Below are 25,331 nucleotides of genomic sequence, written 5' to 3' on the forward strand. Positions count from 1 at the left end.
ACTCAGAGCTATTCACATTCCTTTTCAAACATGCCTAAAGAGTTGCTACAATTCTCTCTTCTTTATCAAATGCCTCTCTTTTCTTGAGACTGTCTCTTTTAAGACAAGTCTCAATATTCCACTTTCCAGCACAAAGTGTCACAACAACTTGCACATGGAATGTTAGAGTGCACACCAAGTGCACACACTGCAGTGATGACAGACACTGCCACAAATGCATTTCACAGCAGCCTCCAGTTTGGCAGCCCTGAAGCCAATCCCACCAAGAAGAATTTTCTTCTTTCTGCCACTCTTCTCCTGCTCCTTCTCTCAAGGTGATTGCTGACTGTTGGCCTTCAAACCCATCACTGACAGCAGTGCAACATTCCTGTGCCATGACAGCCCAGGCTCCTCCTTGGCCAGCAAGCAGATAATCCAAGGCCATGTGGTTCTGTGGAGTCCCCATTTGTGTTTGTTGGAGCCCATAGGATGTGCTACTGGACGTTTTAACAGCATCATTTGCTACTTCCAATAATCCTTTCAGCTTATTCATGTCAACTCCACAGGACAGGGCAGCACACATGGGGCACAGGATGAACCAGAATATTTTGCTTTCTGAAACCCAAGGCACTCCTTGGGAGGAAAATGTTCTCTGGGCTCCAGGTCTTCCTTGTGGTTGTTGCTGAAGGACCCTAAATGGTGGCCCTGCAGCCAGGAGTGGGGTAACACTTACACTGAACCAGCTCCAGCAGCCCAAGTTCTACTGACATTGGGAGTGATGGTAAAGCACAGAAATCCTCTCACACTGTGGCCTCTGTAACTAGAACAGGCTTCGGTTCCCCTGAAGGGAAATCTTAGTGAGTCCTGTCAAACAGATCATTGTATTCCTGTGTTTTCTTGAACTGTCCCTTCATTGACAGTTACGAGTCAGAGCCCATGGACTGAGTTCTGGCCAGCCCACAGGGTGGGCCCTCCAAGGGAACCCCATTCCTCCCAACTTCAGCTGAGAACAAACCCAGCAATTAGTGACATGGAGTACTTTGGCTACCCTGATCTTGAAATTTGCAGAACTAATCAGTAAATTTTGATGACTAATCCCTTGGTGAAACACTGGAGGTGTTTGTGGCAAACAAAGATTCTGGCTGACTATCAAGGTACAACTTACAGACATCAATAGTACTTTAGTGACACTGTTCTTAATTTTTTCTAAATCTCATTCGAGATAGGAACAAAAATTGTGTTGTCCATGGAGGTGGTGCCTTTTTAATTCCAGAACAATGCCCCCAAGTCCTTTGCTGTTCAGCTTTAGCACAGTGTCTGTGGCTAACAAGGCTTGGTGGGGCCCTTTCCCCTTGGCTGGAAGGGGGCCGGGTCCCAGTCCCTGAGGGCACCCAGGCTCCTGGATGGAATTTGTGTGCAAGTCCCTCAGTGTCACAGCAGCCTTCACAGGGAGCCCTGTGGATCAGAGCATTTTCCAAAGGGGCCACTGGGGCAAACAAGGAGATTTGGTCTGGCAGGATGTGTAAAACAGTATCCTTTAACACCTACTTGTTCTCACACAGAATACTTGGCTGCAGGGACATATTCCCATTGTTCCTGCCCAGGTTTCAGGATTCAATGTTGTCTTTCCTAGGAGCTGCTCCTTCAGCTGCCTCAGGAGGGCCTTTTGGCCTCCGGGCCCACATTATTAGGACTGCTGGATCCAAACCCTTTATCTCCACAAATGGTAATGACTGGAGGTGGATCTCCTTTTTTCACAATCGTGCTTAAAATTGCAATATCAATAATTGTGCTACCCTGTCATGGGGTTGAATAACCCAATCTTATTGACAATTGTTTAACAGAATTACTGTAATTTCTCCTTGATATTCTGCATCAATTCCTCCTTTCCTCCTGCCATGACATGAACATTTTGCAAGGCCAAGCTCCAAGCAAGCAGTTATGAAACCAAAGTGTCCTGGAGGAATCTGAATTCCTGTCTCACTATTGATAGCTCTCATTTGCTTTGGATTTATCCTAATTAATTCCAATGCATGAAGGTCCAGTTCCTGATCTCAGTTTGCAGGAGGCACTTGGCACTGTCAAACCAGACACAGTTGCCTGTGGGGGCACCTTGCATCTGGGAGATATCCTGAAGCATGCGGAATTTCAGCAGGCAGCCGGCCACTCCGGGCCACCGGGCCCTGGACACGAACGATGGCCTTTCCCCTGAGAAACAAAACTCACCAGGCCAGGTTCCTGATGTCAGTTTGCAGGAGGCACTTGGCACTGCCAAACCAGACACAGTTGCCTGTGGGGGCACCTTGCATCTGGGAGATATCCTGAAGCATACGGAATTTCAGCAGGCAGCCGGCCACTCCGGGCCACCGGGCCCAAGACACGAACGATGCCCTTTCCCCTGAGAAACAAAACTCACCAGGCCAGGTTCCTGATGTCATTTTGCAGGAGGCACTTGGCACTGTCAAACCAGACACAGTTGCCTGTGGGGGCACCTTGCATCTGGGAGATATCCTGAAGCATGCGGAATTTCAGCAGGCAGCCGGCCACTCCGGGCCACCGGGCCCTGGACATGAACGATGCCATTTCCCCTGAGAAACAAAACTCACCAGGCCAGGTTCCTGATGTCAGTTTGCAGGAGGCACTTGGCACTGTCAAACCAGACACAGTTGCCTGTGGGGGCACCTTGCATCTGGGAGATATCCTGAAGCATGCGGAATTTCAGCAGGCAGCCGGCCACTCCGGGCCACCGGGCCCTGGACACGAACGATGGCCTTTGCCCTGAGAAACAAAACTCACCAGGCCAGGTTCCTGATGTCAGTTTGCAGGAGGCACTTGGCACTGTCAAACCAGACACAGTTGCCTGTGGGGGCACCTTGCATCTGGGAGATATCCTGAAGCATACGGAATTTCAGCAGGCAGCCGGCACTCCGGGCCACCGGGCCCTGGACACAAACGATGCCCTTTCCCCTGAGAAACAAAACTCACCAGGCCAGGTTCCTGATGTCAGTTTGCAGGAGGCACTTGGCACTGTCAAACCAGACACAGTTGCCTGTGGGGGCACCTTGCATCTGGGAGATATCCTGAAGAATGCGGAATTTCAGCAGGCAGCCGGCCACTCCGGGCCACCGGGCCCTGGACACAAACGATGCCCTTTCCCCTGAGAAACAAAACTCACCAGGCCAGGTTCCTGATGTCAGTTTGCAGGAGGCACTTGGCACTGCCAAACCAGACACAGTTGCCTGTGGGGGCACCTTGCATCTGGGAGATATCCTGAAGCATGCGGAATTTCAGCAGGCAGCCGGCACTCCGGGCCACCGGGCCCTGGACACAAACGATGCCCTTTCCCCTGAGAAACAAAACTCACCAGGCCAGGTTCCTGATGTCAGTTTGCAGGAGGCACTTGGCACTGTCAAACCAGACACAGTTGCCTGTGGGGGCACCTTGCATCTGGGAGATATCCTGAAGAATGCGGAATTTCAGCAGGCAGCCGGCCACTCCGGGCCACCGGGCCCTGGACACAAACGATGCCCTTTCCCCTGAGAAACAAAACTCACCAGGCCAGGTTCCTGATGTCAGTTTGCAGGAGGCACTTGGCACTGCCAAACCAGACACAGTTGCCTGTGGGGGCACCTTGCATCTGGGAGATATCCTGAAGCATGCGGAATTTCAGCAGGCAGCCGGCCACTCCGGGCCACCGGGCCCTGGACACGAACCATGCCCTTTCCCCTGAGAAACAAAACTCACCAGGCCAGGTTCCTGATGTCAGTTTGCAGGAGGCACTTGGCACTGTCAAACCAGACACAGTTGCCTGTGGGGGCACCTTGCATCTGGGAGATATCCTGAACCATGCGGAATTTCAGCAGGCAGCCGGCCACTCCGGGCCACCGGGCCCTGGACACGAACCATGCCCTTTCCCCTGAGAAACAAAACTCACCAGGCCAGGTTCCTGATGTCAGTTTGCAGGAGGCACTTGGCACTCTCAAACCAGACACAGTTGCCTGTGGGGGCACCTTGCATCTGGGAGATATCCTGAAGAATGCGGAATTTCAGCAGGCAGCCGGCCACTCCGGGCCACCGGGCCCTGGACACGAACCATGCCCTTTCCCCTGAGAAACAAAACTCACCAGGCCAGGTTCCTGATGACAGTTTGCAGGAGGCACTTGGCACTGTCAAACCAGACATAGTTGCCTGTGGGTGCACCTTGCATCTGGGAGATATCCTGAAGCATGCGGAATTTCAGCAGGCAGCCGGCCACTCCGGGCCACCGGGCCCTGGACACGAACCATGCCCTTTCCCCTGAGAAACAAAACTCACCAGGCCAGGTTCCTGATGACAGTTTGCAGGAGGCACTTGGCACTGTCAAACCAGACACAGTTGCCTGTGGGTGCACCTTGCATCTGGGAGATATCCTGAAGCATGCGGAATTTCAGCAGGCAGCCGGCCACTCCGGGCCACCGGGCCCTGGACACGAACGATGGCCTTTGCCCTGAGAAACAAAATTCACCAGGCCAGGTTCCTGATGTCAGTTTGCAGGAGGCACTTGGCACTCTCAAACCAGACACAGTTGCCTGTGGGTGCACCTTGCATCTGGGAGATATCCTGAAGCATGCGGAATTTCAGCAGGCAGCCGGCCACTCCGGGCCACTGGGCCCTGGACACGAACGATGCCCTTTCCCCTGAGAAACAAAACTCACCAGGCCAGGTTCCTGATGTCAGTTTGCAGGAGGCACTTGGCACTGTCAAACCAGACACAGTTGCCTGTGGGGGCACCTTGCATCTGGGAGATATCCTGAACCATGCGGAATTTCAGCAGGCAGCCGGCCACTCCGGGCCACCGGGCCCTGGACACGAACGATGCCCTTTCCCCTGAGAAACAAAACTCACCAGGCCAGGTTCCTGATGTCAGTTTGCAGGAGGCACTTGGCACTGTCAAACCAGACACAGTTGCCTGTGGGTGGACCTTGCATCTGGGAGATATCCTGAAGCATGCGGAATTTCAGCAGGCAGCCGGCCACTCCGGGCCACCGGGCCCTGGACACGAACGATGCCCTTTCCCCTGAGAAACAAAAGTCACCAGGCCAGGTTCCTGATGTCAGTTTGCAGGAGGCACTTGGCACTGTCAAACCAGACACAGTTGCCTGTGGGGGCACCATGCATCTGGGAGATATCCTGAAGCATGCGGAATTTCAGCAGGCAGCCGGCCACTCCGGGCCACCGGGCCCTGGACATGAACGATGCCCTTTCCCCTGAGAAACAGAACTCACCAGGCCAGGTTCCTGATCTCAGTTTGCAGGAGGCACTTGGCACTGTCAAACCAGACACAGTTGCCTGTGGGTGCACGTTGCATCTGGGAGATATCCTGAAGCATGCGGAATTTCAGCAGGCAGCCGGCCACTCCGGGCCACCGGACCCTGGACACGAACAATGCCCTTTCCCCTGAGAAACAAAACTCACCAGGCCAGGTTCCTGATGTCAGTTTGCAGGAGGCACTTGGCACTCTCAAACCAGACACAGTTGCCTGTGGGGGCACCTTGCATCTGGGAGATATCCTGAAGCATGCGGAATTTCAGCAGGCAGCCGGCCACTCCGGGCCACCGGGCCCTGGACACGAACGATGCCCTTTCCCCTGAGAAACAAAACTCACCAGGCCAGGTTCCTGATCTCAGTTTGCAGGAGGCACTTGGCACTGTCAAACCAGACACAGTTGCCTGTGGGGGCACCTTGCATCTGGGAGATATCCTGAAGCATGCGGAATTTCAGCAGGCAGCCGGCCACTCCGGGCCACCGGGCCCTGGACACGAACGATGGCCTTTCCCATGAGAAACAAAACTCACCAGGCCAGGTTCCTGATGTCAGTTTGCAGGAGGCACTTGGCACTGCCAAACCAGACACAGTTGCCTGTGGGGGCACCTTGCATCTGGGAGATATCCTGAAGCATGCGGAATTTCAGCAGGCAGCCGGCCACTCCGGGCCACCGGGCCCAAGACACGAACGATGGCCTTTCCCCTGAGAAACAAAACTCACCAGGCCAGGTTCCTGATGTCAGTTTGCAGGAGGCACTTGGCACTGTCAAACCAGACACAGTTGTCTGTGGGGGCACCTTGAATCTGGGAGATATCCTGAAGAATGCGGAATTCCAGCAGGCAGCCGGCCACTCCGGGCCACCGGGCCCTGGACACGAACGATGCCCTTTCCCCTGAGAAACAAAACTCACCAGGCCAGGTTCCTGATGTCAGTTTGCAGGAGGCACTTGGCACTGTCAAACCAGACACAGTTGCCTGTGGGGGCACCTTGCATCTGGGAGATATCCTGAAGCATGCGGAATTTCAGCAGGCAGCCGGCCACTCCGGGCCACCGGGCCCTGGACACGAACGATGGCCTTTCCCCTGAGAAACAAAACTCACCAGGCCAGGTTCCTGATGTCAGTTTGCAGGAGGCACTTGGCACTGCCAAACCAGACACAGTTGCCTGTGGGGGCACCTTGCATCTGGGAGATATCCTGAAGCATGCGGAATTTCAGCAGGCAGCCGGCCACTCCGGGCCACCGGGCCCAAGACACGAACGATGCCCTTTCCCCTGAGAAACAAAACTCACCAGGCCAGGTTCCTGATGTCAGTTTGCAGGAGGCACTTGGCACTGTCAAACCAGACACAGTTGTCTGTGGGGGCACCTTGCATCTGGGAGATATCCTGAAGAATGCGGAATTCCAGCAGGCAGCCGGCCACTCCGGGCCACCGGGCCCTGGACACGAACGATGCCCTTTCCCCTGAGAAACAAAACTCACCAGGCCAGGTTCCTGATGTCAGTTTGCAGGAGGCACTTGGCACTGTCAAACCAGACACAGTTGCCTTTGGGGGCACCTTGCATCTGGGAGATATCCTGAAGCATGCGGAATTTCAGCAGGCAGCCGGCCACTCCGGGCCACCGGGCCCTGGACACGAACGATGCCCTTTCCCCTGAGAAACAAAACTCACCAGGCCAGGTTCCTGATGACAGTTTGCAGGAGGCACTTGGCACTGCCAAACCAGACACAGTTGCCTGTGGGTGCACCTTGCATCTGGGAGATATCCTGAACCATGCGGAATTTCAGCAGGCAGCCGGCCACTCCAGGCCACCGGGCCCTGGACACGAACCATGGCCTTTCCCCTGAGAAACAAAAGTCACCAGGCCAGGTTCCTGATGTCAGTTTGCAGGAGGCACTTGGCACTGCCAAACCAGACACAGTTGCCTGTGGGTGCACCTTGCATCTGGGAGATATCCTGAAGCATGCGGAATTTCAGCAGGCAGCCGGCCACTCCGGGCCACCGGGCCCTGGACACAAACGATGCCCTTTCCCCTGAGAAACAAAACTCACCAGGCCAGGTTCCTGATGTCAGTTTGCAGGAGGCACTTGGCACTGTCAAACCAGACACAGTTGCCTGTGGGGGCACCTTGCATCTGGGAGATATCCTGAACCATGCGGAATTTCAGCAGGCAGCCGGCCACTCCGGGCCACCGGGCCCTGGACATGAACGATGCCATTTCCCCTGAGAAACAAAACTCACCAGGCCAGGTTCCTGATGTCAGTTTGCAGGAGGCACTTGGCACTGTCAAACCAGACACAGTTGCCTGTGGGGGCACCTTGCATCTGGGAGATATCCTGAAGCATACGGAATTTCAGCAGGCAGCCGGCCACTCCGGGCCACCGGGCCCTGGACACAAACGATGCCCTTTCCCCTGAGAAACAAAACTCACCAGGCCAGGTTCCTGATGTCAGTTTGCAGGAGGCACTTGGCACTGTCAAACCAGACACAGTTGCCTGTGGGGGCACCTTGCATCTGGGAGATATCCTGAAGCATGCGGAATTTCAGCAGGCAGCCGGCACTCCGGGCCACCGGGCCCTGGACACAAACGATGCCCTTTCCCCTGAGAAACAAAACTCACCAGGCCAGGTTCCTGATGTCAGTTTGCAGGAGGCACTTGGCACTGTCAAACCAGACACAGTTGCCTGTAGGGGCACCTTGCATCTGGGAGATATCCTGAAGCATGCGGAATTTCAGCAGGCAGCCGGCCACTCCGGGCCACCGGGCCCTGGACACGAACGATGCCCTTTCCCCTGAGAAACAAAACTCACCAGGCCAGGTTCCTGATCTCAGTTTGCAGGAGGCACTTGGCACTCTCAAACCAGACACAGTTGCCGGTGGGTGCACGTTGCATCTGGGAGATATCCTGAAGCATGCGGAATTTCAGCAGGCAGCCGGCCACTCCGGGCCACCGGGCCCTGGACACGAACGATGCCCTTTCCCCTGAGAAACAAAACTCACCAGGCCAGGTTCCTGATGTCAGTTTGCAGGAGGCACTTGGCACTGTCAAACCAGACACAGTTGCCTGTGGGGGCACCTTGCATCTGGGAGATATCCTGAAGCATGCGGAATTTCATCACACAGCCGGCCACTCCGGGCCACCGGGCCCTGGACACGAACGATGCCATTTCCCCTGAGAAACAAAACTCACCAGGCCAGGTTCCTGATGTCAGTTTGCAGGAGGCACTTGGCACTGCCAAACCAGACACAGTTGCCTGTGGGTGCACCTTGCATCTGGGAGATATCCTGAAGCATGCGGAATTTCAGCAGGCAGCCGGCCACTCCGGGCCACCGGGCCCTGGACACAAACGATGCCCTTTCCCCTGAGAAACAAAACTCACCAGGCCAGGTTCCTGATGTCAGTTTGCAGGAGGCACTTGGCACTGTCAAACCAGACACAGTTGCCTGTGGGGGCACCTTGCATCTGGGAGATATCCTGAACCATGCGGAATTTCAGCAGGCAGCCGGCCACTCCGGGCCACCGGGCCCTGGACATGAACGATGCCATTTCCCCTGAGAAACAAAACTCACCAGGCCAGGTTCCTGATGTCAGTTTGCAGGAGGCACTTGGCACTGTCAAACCAGACACAGTTGCCTGTGGGGGCACCTTGCATCTGGGAGATATCCTGAAGCATACGGAATTTCAGCAGGCAGCCGGCCACTCCGGGCCACCGGGCCCTGGACACAAACGATGCCCTTTCCCCTGAGAAACAAAACTCACCAGGCCAGGTTCCTGATGTCAGTTTGCAGGAGGCACTTGGCACTGTCAAACCAGACACAGTTGCCTGTGGGGGCACCTTGCATCTGGGAGATATCCTGAAGCATGCGGAATTTCAGCAGGCAGCCGGCACTCCGGGCCACCGGGCCCTGGACACAAACGATGCCCTTTCCCCTGAGAAACAAAACTCACCAGGCCAGGTTCCTGATGTCAGTTTGCAGGAGGCACTTGGCACTGTCAAACCAGACACAGTTGCCTGTGGGGGCACCATGCATCTGGGAGATATCCTGAAGCATGCGGAATTTCAGCAGGCAGCCGGCCACTCCGGGCCACCGGGCCCTGGACACAAACGATGCCCTTTCCCCTGAGAAACAAAACTCACCAGGCCAGGTTCCTGATCTCAGTTTGCAGGAGGCACTTGGCACTGTCAAACCAGACACAGTTGCCGGTGGGTGCACGTTGCATCTGGGAGATATCCTGAAGCATGCGGAATTTCAGCAGGCAGCCGGCCACTCCGGGCCACCGGGCCCTGGACACGAACGATGCCCTTTCCCCTGAGAAACAAAACTCACCAGGCCAGGTTCCTGATGTCAGTTTGCAGGAGGCACTTGGCACTGTCAAACCAGACACAGTTGCCTGTGGGGGCACCTTGCATCTGGGAGATATCCTGAAGCATACGGAATTTCAGCAGGCAGCCGGCCACTCCGGGCCACCGGGCCCTGGACACAAACGATGCCCTTTCCCCTGAGAAACAAAACTCACCAGGCCAGGTTCCTGATGTCAGTTTGCAGGAGGCACTTGGCACTGTCAAACCAGACACAGTTGCCTGTGGGGGCACCTTGCATCTGGGAGATATCCTGAAGCATGCGGAATTTCAGCAGGCAGCCGGCACTCCGGGCCACCGGGCCCTGGACACAAACGATGCCCTTTCCCCTGAGAAACAAAACTCACCAGGCCAGGTTCCTGATGTCAGTTTGCAGGAGGCACTTGGCACTGTCAAACCAGACACAGTTGCCTGTGGGGGCACCATGCATCTGGGAGATATCCTGAAGCATGCGGAATTTCAGCAGGCAGCCGGCCACTCCGGGCCACCGGGCCCTGGACACAAACGATGCCCTTTCCCCTGAGAAACAAAACTCACCAGGCCAGGTTCCTGATCTCAGTTTGCAGGAGGCACTTGGCACTGTCAAACCAGACACAGTTGCCGGTGGGTGCACGTTGCATCTGGGAGATATCCTGAAGCATGCGGAATTTCAGCAGGCAGCCGGCCACTCCGGGCCACCGGGCCCTGGACACGAACGATGCCCTTTCCCCTGAGAAACAAAACTCACCAGGCCAGGTTCCTGATGTCAGTTTGCAGGAGGCACTTGGCACTGTCAAACCAGACACAGTTGCCTGTGGGGGCACCTTGCATCTGGGAGATATCCTGAAGCATGCGGAATTTCATCACACAGCCGGCCACTCCGGGCCACCGGGCCCTGGACACGAACGATGCCATTTCCCCTGAGAAACAAAACTCACCAGGCCAGGTTCCTGATGTCAGTTTGCAGGAGGCACTTGGCACTGTCAAACCAGACACAGTTGCCTGTGGGTGCACCTTGCATCTGGGAGATATCCTGAAGCATGCGGAATTTCAGCAGGCAGCCGGCCACTCCGGGCCACCGGGCCCTGGACATGAACGATGCCATTTCCCCTGAGAAACAAAACTCACCAGGCCAGGTTCCTGATGTCAGTTTGCAGGAGGCACTTGGCACTCTCAAACCAGACACAGTTGCCTGTAGGGGCACCTTGCATCTGGGAGATATCCTGAAGCATGCGGAATTTCAGCAGGCAGCCGGCCACTCCGGGCCACCGGGCCCTGGACACGAACCATGCCCTTTCCCCTGAGAAACAAAACTCACCAGGCCAGGTTCCTGATCTCAGTTTGCAGGAGGCACTTGGCACTGTCAAACCAGACACAGTTGCCTGTGGGGGCACCTTGCATCTGGGAGATATCCTGAAGCATGCGGAATTTCAGCTGGCAGCCGGCCACTCCGGGCCACCGGGTCCTGGACACGAACGATGCCCTTTCCCCTGAGAAACAAAACTCACCAGGCCAGGTTCCTGATGTCAGTTTGCAGGAGGCACTTGGCACTCTCAAACCAGACACAGTTGCCTGTGGGGGCACCTTGCATCTGGGAGATATCCTGAAGCATGCGGAATTTCAGCAGGCAGCCGGCCACTCCGGGCCACCAGGCCCTGGACATGAACGATGCCATTTCCCCTGAGAAACAAAACTCACCAGGCCAGGTTCCTGATGTCAGTTTGCAGGAGGCACTTGGCACTCTCAAACCAGACACAGTTGTCTGTGGGGGCACCTTGCATCTGGGAGATATCCTGAAGCATGCGGAATTCCAGCAGGCAGCCGGCCACTCCGGGCCACCGGGCCCTGGACACGAACGATGCCCTTTCCCCTGAGAAACAAAACTCACCAGGCCAGGTTCCTGATGTCAGTTTGCAGGAGGCACTTGGCACTCTCAAACCAGACACAGTTGCCTGTGGGGGCACCTTGCATCTGGGAGATATCCTGAAGCATGCGGAATTTCAGCAGGCAGCCGGCCACTCCGGGCCACCGGGCCCAAGACATGAACCATGCCCTTTTGTAGCAGGCACAAGGCCTGCAAGGCCCTGGAGAACAGAAGCCTGAGCTAGGAAATACCAAAGTCAGCATGACTAAGGGTTTAGAAGCCCCTCTCTTCCGCCTTTCGGACCCTGTTATCTCTCTGTAGATCCATAGGTCACTTTCCCCTGACCCTTACTATTGGACAGTTTTCAATCCCCCTATAAGGTATAAAAACCCCTAGCTCTGCCCGGTTCGGCAGAGGAGAGCTGTCAATGGAACCTTCGCGGAGACCCGAATAAAAGAACCCTGCGGAACCCACACAGCGCTTCTCTCTCTCTCCCTACGTCTGCTGCGGCGATACCCAGGGTGACGGCCCCAGGCATGCTGAAAGAGCTGAAATCACTAAAGAGCTGACTGCAAATCACTATAGCTTGCCTGGGCTGCCTGAACCCCCCGCTGGGCGATCCTGGACCCTCCGTGAGCTATCCTGGACAACCGGCCTCCCTGCTGGGCTTCTGCCCCTGGGGGCCATAGCTGGCGCCCCGAACATAGCAGACGCCCGAACAGCGAGGGGCCCCTGGGCCGACATCTGAACCGCCGTGATAGCCTGGCCGCGGAACTGAATGCCGGACCTGGCATTTCAGAGGAGCAGCATTTCTTCGTGAAATTGTCACTGCCTCCGCTCGCCAGAGATCCTGGAAGGAGAAGCTCTTCGTTTTAGAAGGACTCTTCTGGACAGGAGGTCAGCCGACCCGCACCCCGACACCTGGGCACGCGAGTGTCCGTGGAGGCTGACGAGCAGACGACCCCCAGCAGAACTTTGACCCACAACAGGCTGAAAAGTGTAAGTTTAACACAGCCTCTCTTGCGTGCAAAAATATTTTTCCTTGGGTCCTTTTTTTTGGGTTTTTTTCTTTTTTTTTTCTCTTTTTTCTGCTGGCGGGAACTGAAACATGGGATCAAAGCTTAGTAAACGATCCCAGAACGAGAGAGATTTATATTCCCTAATCCTAGAAATCCTATCTTCTAACAACTTTTCTTTTTCTAAAGGTAACCTTTCAAAAACTAACCTGAAACATTTTATAAAATGGATTCTCTGCCACTTCCCAGATACTAATACACAGACTATTACCTTAGACTCCTTTTGGGATACAATTGGGACCACGATATATAAGTTTCAAACTAACCAAGACTTTTCTGTAACCCAGTTTTTACCTATGTTCCACGCTATTACTAAAGCTGTAGAAAAAACTAACAAAAAGATTTTAACTACAGGGCTAACTTCTGTCGAACGAAACGAAAAGTTCTTATCTCACTTAACAGAAGCGCCTATTTCAAATGCTAATGGAGGAGATAACACCCCCTCCACCCTGGATTCCAGCATTCCTCTGGGTCCTAGGGTCCTGCCATCTGCGCCGCAACCCCCCGACCCCAGGGCGCCCACGGCCCCTGCCCACCCCCTCTTCCCCCCCGCCTTCCCCTCGGGAGCCACATCCTGCGCGCCTCCTTGCTCTGTGTTATCTCCGAGAGCATCTGCGCCAGTTCCCGCCGGGACCGACCCAAACCCCACCCCTCCCCCTGTTCCCCCCGACCCTGCTGGGGCCACCCCTACCCCCCTTGCCGTCCCTCCTGTCCCTGCCGCGTCCGCCCCCACTCCCTCCCCCGCCCTCGCCCCCCCGCTACCATCGCGTCTTTCCCTGCCCCCGGCATCATCCCTGCTGCGGCACCGGACCAGCCCGCCTGCGTCTCCGCGCCCCTCCCCACCACCGCGCTTTTGCCTGCCGCCGGAATCGTGCCCGCCGCACCCTCTTCCAGTCCCGCCGCCTCCTACATCCAGCACCCCCCCTGCCCCCATACCCTCGCCGCGCAACCCCATACCCACGCTCCGCAGCCCCCGGTCGGGACCCCCCAGACTTCCTTCAGTTCTGCCCCCCCTCCCCACGCCCCCCAGTCCTGTGCATGCTGTATCACGCATTGCACGGCCACCCCGCCATGTGCCACGTGTAGCCACGTCCTGCCATGTGCTGCCTTATACCCTGCCCAGCCACAGGCACCTCTGCCAAATGCAGCTCCAGCCAGCCATAAGAAACATAAGGCAAGGCCTGCTAGCTCTCACTTCTCGTCATCTGATGACAGCAGTGACAGCGATTCTGATTTGGAAATAGAATATGTTGATCCTTGGGAAAAAATAAAAATGGAAGCCACACAGGCAGGGGACTGGCAGTTGGCTCAGAGAATTACTGCCTTTCCAGTAGAATATAAGAAGGGAAAAAAAGGAGGTGCCACTAATAGAAAGACATGGGAACCTATTACAAATAAAGAACTTGTGCAATTAAGAAATACAGCCACAGAACATGGTAGAAGTTCACATATTTTTAGAAATTTCATAGAAGCTACGTTCTCAGCACATGTTCTGGTACCCCACGATATTAAAAATATTGCCCAGTGCCTCCTTTCTCCCGCCGAGTACATGCTTTGGGAAAGGCATTGGAAAAAGCAATTAAAAACATTATCAGATAACTATGCTGCAGATGCTGATAAGACAAATTTTACACTCGAACAGCTGGCTGGTGAAGGGGACTTGCAGAAACCCTCTGACCAAGCTGATACTTTACCTAAGGCAACATTACAAGATGTGGCTATAGCAGCAAAAACCTCCTTACTTCTTACCCCTGATGATTCTACCCCCACCCAATATTTTTCTACTATCAAACAAGGAATAGATGAAAGTTTTATCAAATTTGTGGATAGAATCAAGGATGCTCTGGAAAAACAGATAGAGAGCACAGAGGCAAGAAAAGAACTGTTGTGTAAACTTGCCATGAGTAATGCGAATGAAAAATGTAAAACAATTCTGAGAGCCTTACCCATAGACACAGAGCCTACCATAGAGCAAATGCTGGAAAGCTGCACACGCCACCTGTCCACTGAAGATACAGTGGCACAAGCAGTTACTAAGGGTGTTGCAGAAGGAGTTTCTAGTGCATATGCAGTAATAGCTTCTAAAGATCAGGTCCGCTGCTACCACTGCGGAGATTTTGGACATTTTATAAAGGACTGTCCAGAGAGGTCACCTCCCAGGTACCCTCGCAATTTCCACCAAAGGCCCCAGAATCAGCAGTACTATCAGCCGCGTCCGGGAAACTTCCATCGGAGCGTGGTGGGGCCCCACGCAAGGACACCAAATCAAAGGCCATCCAGACCCAGTCACGCACCATCCCAGGAGATTCCAGACCACATGAGGAGGATCCAACACACGGAGCAATACCAAAGGGAACGCGCCGTCAGCTGGTAACTGCACTGTCCATTGACTTTAAAAATAACAATGTTTATCGTGTTCCCACAGGCAAACGTGGACCAAAAGGAGGTCCTTCTAACATCCTAATTATAGGTGATTCTCTCCATAGCCCAAAGGAAATATTTGTTGTTCCAGAAGTACAAACAGTGCACCCGGGACAAGAAATCTTTGTCCAGGTGTACTGCACAGACTTACCATATTTTCTTCCAAAGGGCACCCCATTTGCACAGGCCTTTCTACTCCCTAAGAATCACAGGGAACAGCTTCCTCTCAACCCCACAGCAATGTGGATACAAGTTGTGGGACCAAGTAAGCCTGTCATCGAGTGCGGTCTTACCTGCAGAGGAGAGAAGTTCCACCTACCAGGGATGCTGGATACCGGTGCAGACGTGACCATCATCGCCCGCTCAGAATGGCCAGCTCACTGGGAGCTACAACCTGTGGCAGGCATGATCACAGGGATCGGTGGAGCTACAGTTTCCATGCGGAGCAAGAACAACATCCTCGTCGAAGGGCCTGAAGGCAAGTTGGCAACCATCCGCCCATTTGTGGTAAGGGCCCCCATCACCTTGTATGGACGGGACATTTTATGTCAGTGGGGAGCCTCCCTACGTATTCCCAGTCCGGATTTCTAATTGGGGCCACTGAGGAGCGCGCACTGCCAGACACTCCTCGTCTCACCTGGAAATGCCATGACCCGATCTGGATCGAGCAGTGGCCCCTCTCTAAAGTCAAACTGCGCGCACTACATGCCCTTGTGGATGAACAGCTCACCAAAGGCCACATCGTAGAGACCACCAGCCCTTGGAATTCTCCAGTCTTCGTACTACAAAAGCCTGGAACGGACAGGTGGAGGCTCCTCCACGATCTTCGCAAAATCAATGAGGTCATCGAGGACATGGGTCCCCTCCAGCCTGGCCTGCCCTCACCATCGATGCTGCCTAGAGACTGGACACTTGCTATCATTGATATTAAAGACTGTTTCTTCAGCATCCCGCTGCATCCCCAGGACGCTCCACGGTTTGCCTTCTCCGTTCCCTCTCTTAACAGAGAGGCTCCACTCAAGAGATATCATTGGTGTTTTCTTCCACAAGGACTAAAGTGCAGTCCAAGTATATGCCAGTGGTATGTTGCTCACATCCTGTCTCCTGTTCGGAACCTATTCCCAAATGCGATCATCCATCACTATATGGACGATATCCTGGTCTGTGCACCAGAAAAAACGTACTTGGACAAAGCAGTTAAAAGGACTATTGAAACCATAGAAAAGGCAGGATTTGAGATCCGTGAGGACAAAATACAGTACACCAATCCATGGACTTACCTTGGACTCCAGATCCGGGAACGGACCATCGTACCCCAGCAGCTCGCCATCCGAGACGACCCAAAAACCCTGAGAGACTTACACAGTCTGTGCGGATCCATCAACTGGGTACGTTCACTGCTAGGAATTACAACAGAGGACCTCGCTCCACTGTTCAGCCTTCTCCGGGGCAAGGAGAATCTGGACTCTCCATGCACTCTAACACCAGAGGCCCGAGATGCCATCACCAAGGTCCAGGAAGCCCTGTCTTCACGCAAAGCCCATCGCTTCGAGCCCAGCCTGCCTTTCCAGTTCGTCATTCTGGGAAAAGCACCTAGGTTCTATGGACTGATTTTTCAATGGGACACTCAACTTCGAGACCCTTTACTAATCCTGGAGTGGATCTTTACGAATAACCAACCCACAAAAACCATTACCACCTTCCAAGAAATTATGGCACATCTAATAAAAAAGGCTAGAACTCGCCTCCGTTCCCTTGCAGGGTGTGAGTTCACATGCATATATTTGCCAATGACCACTGGGGACCTGGAACATTTGCTCCAGACCAATGAGAGTCTCCAGTATGCCTTAGACAGCTATACAGGCCAAATTTCAGTGCATATCCCAAAACATAAGCTTTTTAATCGTGACGTGACATTTCATCTGACTCCAAAATTAGTCCAAAGTAGGACACCTCTCAAAGCTCTAACCATCTTTACAGATGGCTCAGGGTCATCCCACAAGTCGGTAATGACATGGAGGGACCCTAAAACCCAAAATTGGGAATCTGACATAAAAATAGTGGAGGGATCTCCACAGATTGCGGAGTTAGCAGCTGTTGTCAGAGCCTTTGAGAAATTCAAAGACGAACCTTTTAATCTGGTCACAGATTCAGCTTATGTTGCTGGCATAGCTATGAGAGCAGAACATGCTCTTCTCAAAGAGGTTTCCAATCCAAAGTTATACCAATTGATTTCCACATTAACACGCTTAATTTCCCACAGAAAACAACCTTACTATATAATGCATGTGAGGTCACACACTGACCTCCCAGGTTTCATTGCAGAAGGGAACAGGAAAGCAGACACCTTAGCCATGGCAATAGAGACTGCTAATGTCCCTAACATCTTTGCCCAGGCAAAGTTGTCACACTCATTTTTTCATCAAAATGTGCCTGCCCTTATCAGAATGTTCAAGCTTTCAAAAGATCAGGCAAAAGCTATTGTTGCCACATGCCCGAACTGTCAAAACTACCAGATACCATCTGTGGGGACGGGAGTCAATCCCCGAGGTTTAAACAGCTGCCAGCTGTGGCAGACAGATGTAACCCACTTTGCACCTTTTGGAAGGTCAAAGTACGTGCATGTATCGGTTGATACGTTCTCAGGAGCAGTATTTGCATCAACACATCCAGGAGAAACTGCGCAGCACACCATAAAACATTTTCTCCTCGCATTTGCAACCCTGGGAGTACCAAAGGAGATCAAAACAGACAATGGACCTGCCTATACCTCTCGTAAGTTGAAAGAGTTCTTCAGTGAGTGGGGAATACAACACAAGACAGGTATACCTGCAAACCCCACAGGACAATCCATCGTGGAAAGGACACATCAAACTCTCAAAAGAGTCCTCAATCAGCAACAGAGAGGAACAAAAATCACCTCTCCAGTTGAAAGACTCTGCAAGGCTCTCTATGTCATCAACTTCCTCAACTGTACAACCTCAGAGCCTGATCCACCCATACTTCGCCACTTTGCAAATACCACCCAAGCAAAGCTCACAGAGAAACCACCTGTGCTGGTGAAGGACCCAGAAACACATAAAGTCTCTGGACCTTTCGAACTCATCACGTGGGGAAGAGGATACGCGTGTGTTCTGCTACCATCTGGTCCAAGATGGTACCCAGGGAAAAACATAAAACCATACCTAGGCACTGCAAATACCACTTCCACAAGCAGTGACAAGAATCCTCCTGAGTCAAACACAAGACCTCCTCAAAACCAGACCAGCTCGGCCTGGAGACGAAGACGTCGCCAAACATCCACAAGTGGAGGAGACGACTGTCCCATCACACAGCGGCAGACAAACCAGAAAGCTGAACAACATTCTGAGGCATCAAGCCCTAGGCCAGGCACAGCCTGAAAACAAACTGTTCTCTGAATTAGATGTTATTACCCTTTTTACCCTAAAAACCCTATTGTCCCTTTTATCAACCCTTACCAAAACCCTCTAACCTTTTACCCACTCCCCCACCCTTAGTACCATAGAAAAAACAAACAAAAAAAAAAAAAACAGTAAAAAACTAAAAATAAAGGGGGGAGGTGGAAGGAACAGAGGAAAGGAACAAGGAACCCTAACCCTCCCTTCCTACCATAAAAATAACAAGTTTTGCTTATATTCCCTATCAGAAGCCCCATTCCTGCCCAAAGATGAAAAATATCTCCGTTGGCACTGTCCTCACTGCTGCCTGGATGTTCCTCACCGTGCCATGTGCCGTCGGTTGGATCGGCCAACAGCCGAGCCATAATGTCTGGGTAACCTTAGCAAGAACATTAAAACAGGATAACATGTGCTTATCCATGGGGAGCGTTGATAACCCACTTTCCACATGACTAGTAGGAATTCCTTTCGTAGCCGATGATTGGCCCGCCTATAATTCAGAGCTTCTCCGCACCACAGGTAAGAGACCCCACCAGGTAGAAAATTGGGACCAGTGGACAAAAATACTGCCCAATGCTCTTGAGGAACCTCAAGAATTGGATCTGTTGGGGTCCTCTAAGGCCACCTTCTGTGTCAAATTTTACTTTAGACGTCCAAAGAATAATTTGCCTGAAATTGATCTGAACAAAAACACATACCGAAAAGACATATCACCAATTAAAAAAGCCTACAACCCTCACAATTGGTGTAATTACACTGCTCGTGTGATTTCTGTGTCCTCTCTCCATCCCAAAGTTCTACCCAAGGGAACGTTTCTCATCTGTGGTGACAGAGTATGGGCTGGGATCCCCTCCCGACTCCAGGGAGGTCCCTGTACCCTTGGAAAACTTTCTACCCTTACTCCAAATATCACCTTGTTGCACAATTGGAAAAAAGAGAGCGAGTTAAAACGCCACAAAAGGTCCTACACAGCATTTGATGAAAATTGCGATCCCAAATTATACGATTGGAACAAACCTAAAAAGATAGCGGTCTCTATATTCCTACCATGGGTAGCTGCAGCTAAGGCCCTGGGTGACATAAATCACCTTGGGTGCTGGCTCAGTAAGCAGGCTAATGCTACTTCTGCTGCCCTGAGCGATCTCTTAAAGGAAGAAGAAACCACAAGACACGCCTCACTCCAAAATCGAGCAGCAATTGACTTCCTGCTGCTTGCCCACGGACATGGCTGCGAGGACTTCGAAGGGATGTGCTGCTTCAATCTCTCTTCACGCTCGGAATCCATCCACGCCAACATCCAGAAACTGAAGGGACTTGTGAAGGACTTAAAAGTAGAACAGACCCCAGACTGGGTCAATGATCTCTTCGGTCAATGGGGATTAACGGGATGGGTTGCATCTTTGGTTAAGGGAATCTTGTGGATTTTTCTTGTAATTGTCATCGTGTTACTTATGTTCTCATGCCTTGTCCACTGTTTTAAAAGAACCATAGGGAACGCCTTTTTTCTAAATACAGAAAGTGGAGTTGTAGCAGGCACAAGGCCTGCAAGGCCCTGGAGAACAGAAGCCTGAGCTAGGAAATACCAAAGTCAGCATGACTAAGGGTTTAGAAGCCCCTCTCTTCCGCCTTTCGGACCCTGTTATCTCTCTGTAGATCCATAGGTCACTTTCCCCTGACCCTTACTATTGGACAGTTTTCAATCCCCCTATAAGGTATAAAAACCCCTAGCTCTGCCCGGTTCGGCAGAGGAGAGCTGTCAATGGAACCTTCGCGGAGACCCGAATAAAAGAACCCTGCGGAACCCACACAGCGCTTCTCTCTCTCTCCCTACGTCTGCTGCGGCGATACCCAGGGTGACGGCCCCAGGCATGCTGAAAGAGCTGAAATCACTAAAGAGCTGACTGCAAATCACTATAGCTTGCCTGGGCTGCCTGAACCCCCCGCTGGGCGATCCTGGACCCTCCGTGAGCTATCCTGGACAACCGGCCTCCCTGCTGGGCTTCTGCCCCTGGGGGCCATAACCTTTCTCCTGAGAAACAAAACTCACCAGGCCAGGTTCCTGATGTCAGTTTGCAGGAGGCACTTGGCACTGTCAAACCAGACACAGTTGCCTGTGGGGGCACCTTGCATCTGGGAGATATCCTGAAGCATGCGGAATTTCAGCAGGCAGCCGGCCACTCCGGGCCACCGGGCCCTGGACATGAACGATGCCATTTCCCCTGAGAAACAAAACTCACCAGGCCAGCTTCCTGATGTCAGTTTGCAGGAGGCACTTGGCACTGTCAAACCAGACAGAGTTGCCTGTGGGGGCACCTTGCATCTGGGAGATATCCCGAAGCATGCGGAATTTCAGCAGGCAGCCGGCCACTCCGGGCCACCGGGCCCAAGACACGAACGATGCCCTTTCCCCTGAGAAACAAAACTCACCAGGCCAGCTTCCTGATGTCAGTTTGCAGGAGGCACTTGGCACTGCCAAACCAGACACAGTTGCCTGTGGGGGCACCTTGCATCTGGGAGATATCCTGAAGCATGCGGAATTCCAGCAGGCAGCCGGCCACTCCGGGCCACCGGGCCCTGGACACAAACGATGCCCTTTCCCCTGAGAAACAAAACTTACCAGGCCAGGTTCCTGATGTCAGTTTGCAGGAGGCACTTGGCACTGTCAAACCAGACACAGTTGCCTGTGGGGGCACCTTGCATCTGGGAGATATCCTGAAGAATGCGGAATTTCAGCAGGCAGCCGGCCACTCCGGGCCACCGAGCCCTGGACAGGAACGATGCCCTTTCCCCTGAGAAACAAAACTCACCAGGCCAGGTTCCTGATGTCAGTTTGCAGGAGGCACTTGGCACTGTCAAACCAGACAGAGTTGCCTGTGGGGGCACCTTGCATCTGGGAGATATCCTGAAGCATGCGGAATTTCAGCACGCAGCCGGCCACTCCGGGCCACTGGGCCCTGGACACGAACCATGGCCTTTCCCCTGAGAAACAAAACTCACCAGGCCAGGTTCCTGATGTCAGTTTGCAGGAGGCACTTGGCACTCTCAAACCAGACACAGTTGCCTGTGGGGGCACCTTGCATCTGGGAGATATCCTGAACCATGCGGTATTTCAGCAGGCAGCCGGCCACTCCGGGCCACCGGGCCCTGGACAGGAACGATGCCCTTTCCCCTGAGAAACAAAACTCACCAGGCCAGGTTCCTGATGTCAGTTTGCAGGAGGCACTTGGCACTGTCAAACCAGACACAGTTGCCTGTGGGGGCACCTTGCATCTGGGAGATATCCTGAACCATGCGGAATTTCAGCAGGCAGCCGGCCACTCCGGGCCACCGGGCCCTGGACACAAACGATGCCCTTTCCCCTGAGAAACAAAACTCACCAGGCCAGGTTCCTGATGTCAGTTTGCAGGAGGCACTTGGCACTCTCAAACCAGACACAGTTGCCTGTGGGGGCACCTTGCATCTGGGGGATATCCTGAACCATGCGGAATTTCAGCAGGCAGCCAGCCACTCCGGGCCACCGGGTCCTGGACACGAACGGTGCCATTTCCCCTGAGAAACAAAACTCACCAGGCCAGGTTCCTGATGTCAGTTTGCAGGAGGCACTTGGCACTGTCAAACCAGACACAGTTGCCTGTGGGGGCACCTTGCATCTGGGAGATATCCTGAAGCATGCGGAATTTCAGCAGGCAGCCGGCCACTCCGGGCCACCGGGACCTGGACACAAACGATGCCCTTTCCCCTGAGAAACAAAACTCACCAGGCCAGGTTCCTGATGTCAGTTTGCAGGAGGCACTTGGCACTGTCAAACCAGACACAGTTGCCTGTGGGGGCACCTTGCATCTGGGAGATATCCTGAAGCATACGGAATTTCAGCAGGCAGCCGGCCACTCCGGGCCACCGGGCCCTGGACACGAACCATGCCCTTTCCCCTGAGAAACAAAACTCACCAGGCCAGGTTCCTGATGTCAGTTTGCAGGAGGCACTTGGCACTGTCAAACCAGACACAGTTGCCTGTGGGGGCACCTTGCATCTGGGAGATATCCTGAAGCATGCGGAATTCCAGCAGGCAGCCGGCCACTCCGGGCCACCGGGCCCTGTACACAAACGATGCCCTTTTCCCCTGAGAAACAAAACTCACCAGGCCAGGTTCCTGATGTCAGTTTGCAGGAGGCACTTGGCACTGTCAAACCAGACACAGTTGCCTGTGGGGGCACGTTGCATCTGGGAGATATCCTGAACCATGCGGAATTTCAGCAGGCAGCCGGCCACTCCGGGCCACCGGGCCCTGGACAGGAACGATGCCCTTTCCCCTGAGAAACAAAACTCACCAGGCCAGGTTCCTGATGTCAGTTTGCAGGAGGCACTTGGCACTGCCAAACCAGACACAGTTGCCTGTGGGGGCACCTTGCATCTGGGAGATATCCTGAAGCATGCGGAATTTCAGCAGGCAGCCGGCCACTCCGAGCCACCGGGCCCTGGACACGAACGATGCCCTTTCCCCTGAGAAACAAAACTCACCAGGCCAGGTTCCTGATGTCAGTTTGCAGGAGGCACTTGGCACTGTCAAACCAGACACAGTTGCCTGTGGGGGCACCTTGCATCTGGGAGATATCCTGAAGCATGCGGAATTCCAGCAGGCAGCCGGCCACTCCGGGCCACCGGGCCCTGTACACAAACGATGCCCTTTCCCCTGAGAAACAAAACTCACCAGGCCAGGTTCCTGATGTCAGTTTGCAGGAGGCACTTGGCACTGTCAAACCAGACACAGTTGCCTGTGGGGGCACGTTGCATCTGGGAGATATCCTGAAGAATGCGGAATTTCAGCAGGCAGCCGGCCACTCCGGGCCACCGGGCCCTGGACAGGAACGATGCCCTTTCCCCTGAGAAACAAAACTCACCAGGCCAGGTTCCTGATGTCAGTTTGCAGGAGGCACTTGGCACTGCCAAACCAGACACAGTTGCCTGTGGGTGCACCTTGCATCTGGGAGATATCCTGAAGTATGCGGAATTTCAGCAGGCAGCCGGCCACTCCGGGTCACCGGGCCCTGGACATGAACGACGCCATTTCCCCTGAGAAACAAAACTCACCAGGCCAGGTTCCTGATGTCAGTTTGCAGGAGGCACTTGGCACTGTCAAACCAGACACAGTTGCCTGTGGGGGCACCTTGCATCTGGGAGATATCCTGAACCATGCGGAATTTCAGCAGGCAGCCGGCCACTCCGGGCCACCGGGCCCTGGACACAAACGATGCCCTTTCCCCTGAGAAACAAAACTCACCAGGCCAGGTTCCTGATGTCAGTTTGCAGGAGGCACTTGGCACTCTCAAACCAGACACAGTTGCCTGTGGGGGCACCTTGCATCTGGGGGATATCCTGAACCATGCGGAATTTCAGCAGGCAGCCAGCCACTCCGGGCCACCGGGTCCTGGACACGAACGGTGCCATTTCCCCTGAGAAACAAAACTCACCAGGCCAGGTTCCTGATGTCAGTTTGCAGGAGGCACTTGGCACTGTCAAACCAGACACAGTTGCCTGTGGGGGCACCTTGCATCTGGGAGATATCCTGAAGCATGCGGAATTTCAGCAGGCAGCCGGCCACTCCGGGCCACCGGGCCCTGGACACAAACGATGCCCTTTCCCCTGAGAAACAAAACTCACCAGGCCAGGTTCCTGATGTCAGTTTGCAGGAGGCACTTGGCACTGTCAAACCAGACACAGTTGCCTGTGGGGGCACCTTGCATCTGGGAGATATCCTGAAGCATACGGAATTTCAGCAGGCAGCCGGCCACTCCGGGCCACCGGGCCCTGGACACGAACGATGGCCTTTGCCCTGAGAAACAAAACTCACCAGGCCAGGTTCCTGATGTCAGTTTGCAGGAGGCACTTGGCACTGTCAAACCAGACACAGTTGCCTGTGGGGGCACCTTGCATCTGGGAGATATCCTGAACCATGCGGAATTTCAGCAGGCAGCCGGCTACTCCGGGCCACCGGGCCCAAGACACGAACGATGCCCTTTCCCCTGAGAAACAAAACTCACCAGGCCAGGTTCCTGATGTCAGTTTGCAGGAGGCACTTGGCACTGTCAAACCAGACACAGTTGTCTGTGGGGGCACCTTGCATCTGGGAGATATCCTGAAGCATGCGGAATTCCAGCAGGCAGCCGGCCACTCCGGGCCACCGGGCCCTGGACACAAACGATGCCCTTTCCCCTGAGAAACAAAACTCACCAGGCCAGGTTCCTGATGTCAGTTTGCAGGAGGCACTTGGCACTGTCAAACCAGACACAGTTGCCTGTGGGGGCACCTTGCATCTGGGAGATATCCTGAAGAATGCGGAATTTCAGCAGGCAGCCGGCCACTCCGGGCCACCGGGCCCTGGACACGAACGATGCCCTTTCCCCTGAGAAACAAAAGTCACCAGGCCAGGTTCCTGATGTCAGTTTGCAGGAGGCACTTGGCACTGTCAAACCAGACACAGTTGCCTGTGGGTGCACCTTGCATCTGGGAGATATCCTGAAGCATGCGGAATTTCATCACGCAGCCGGCCACTCCGGGCCACCGGGCCGTGGACCCGAACCATGCCCTTTCCCCTGAGAAACAAAACTCACCAGGCCAGGTTCCTGATGACAGTTTGCAGGAGGCACTTGGCACTCTCAAACCAGACACAGTTGCCTGTGGGGGCACCTTGCATCTGGGAGATATCCTGAAGCATGCGGAATTTCAGCAGGCAGCCGGCCTCTCCGGGCCACCGGGCCGTGGACACGAACCATGGCCTTTCCCCTGAGAAACAAAACTCACCAGGCCAGGTTCCTGATGTCAGTTTGCAGGAGGCACTTGGCACTGTCAAACCAGACACAGTTGCCTGTGGGGGCACCTTGCATCTGGGAGATATCCTGAACCATGCGGAATTTCAGCAGGCAGCCGGCCAC

The sequence above is a fragment of the Passer domesticus genome, chromosome 12 (genome assembly GCF_036417665.1).
Source record: "Passer domesticus isolate bPasDom1 chromosome 12, bPasDom1.hap1, whole genome shotgun sequence".
Taxonomy (NCBI): Eukaryota; Metazoa; Chordata; class Aves; order Passeriformes; family Passeridae; genus Passer; species Passer domesticus.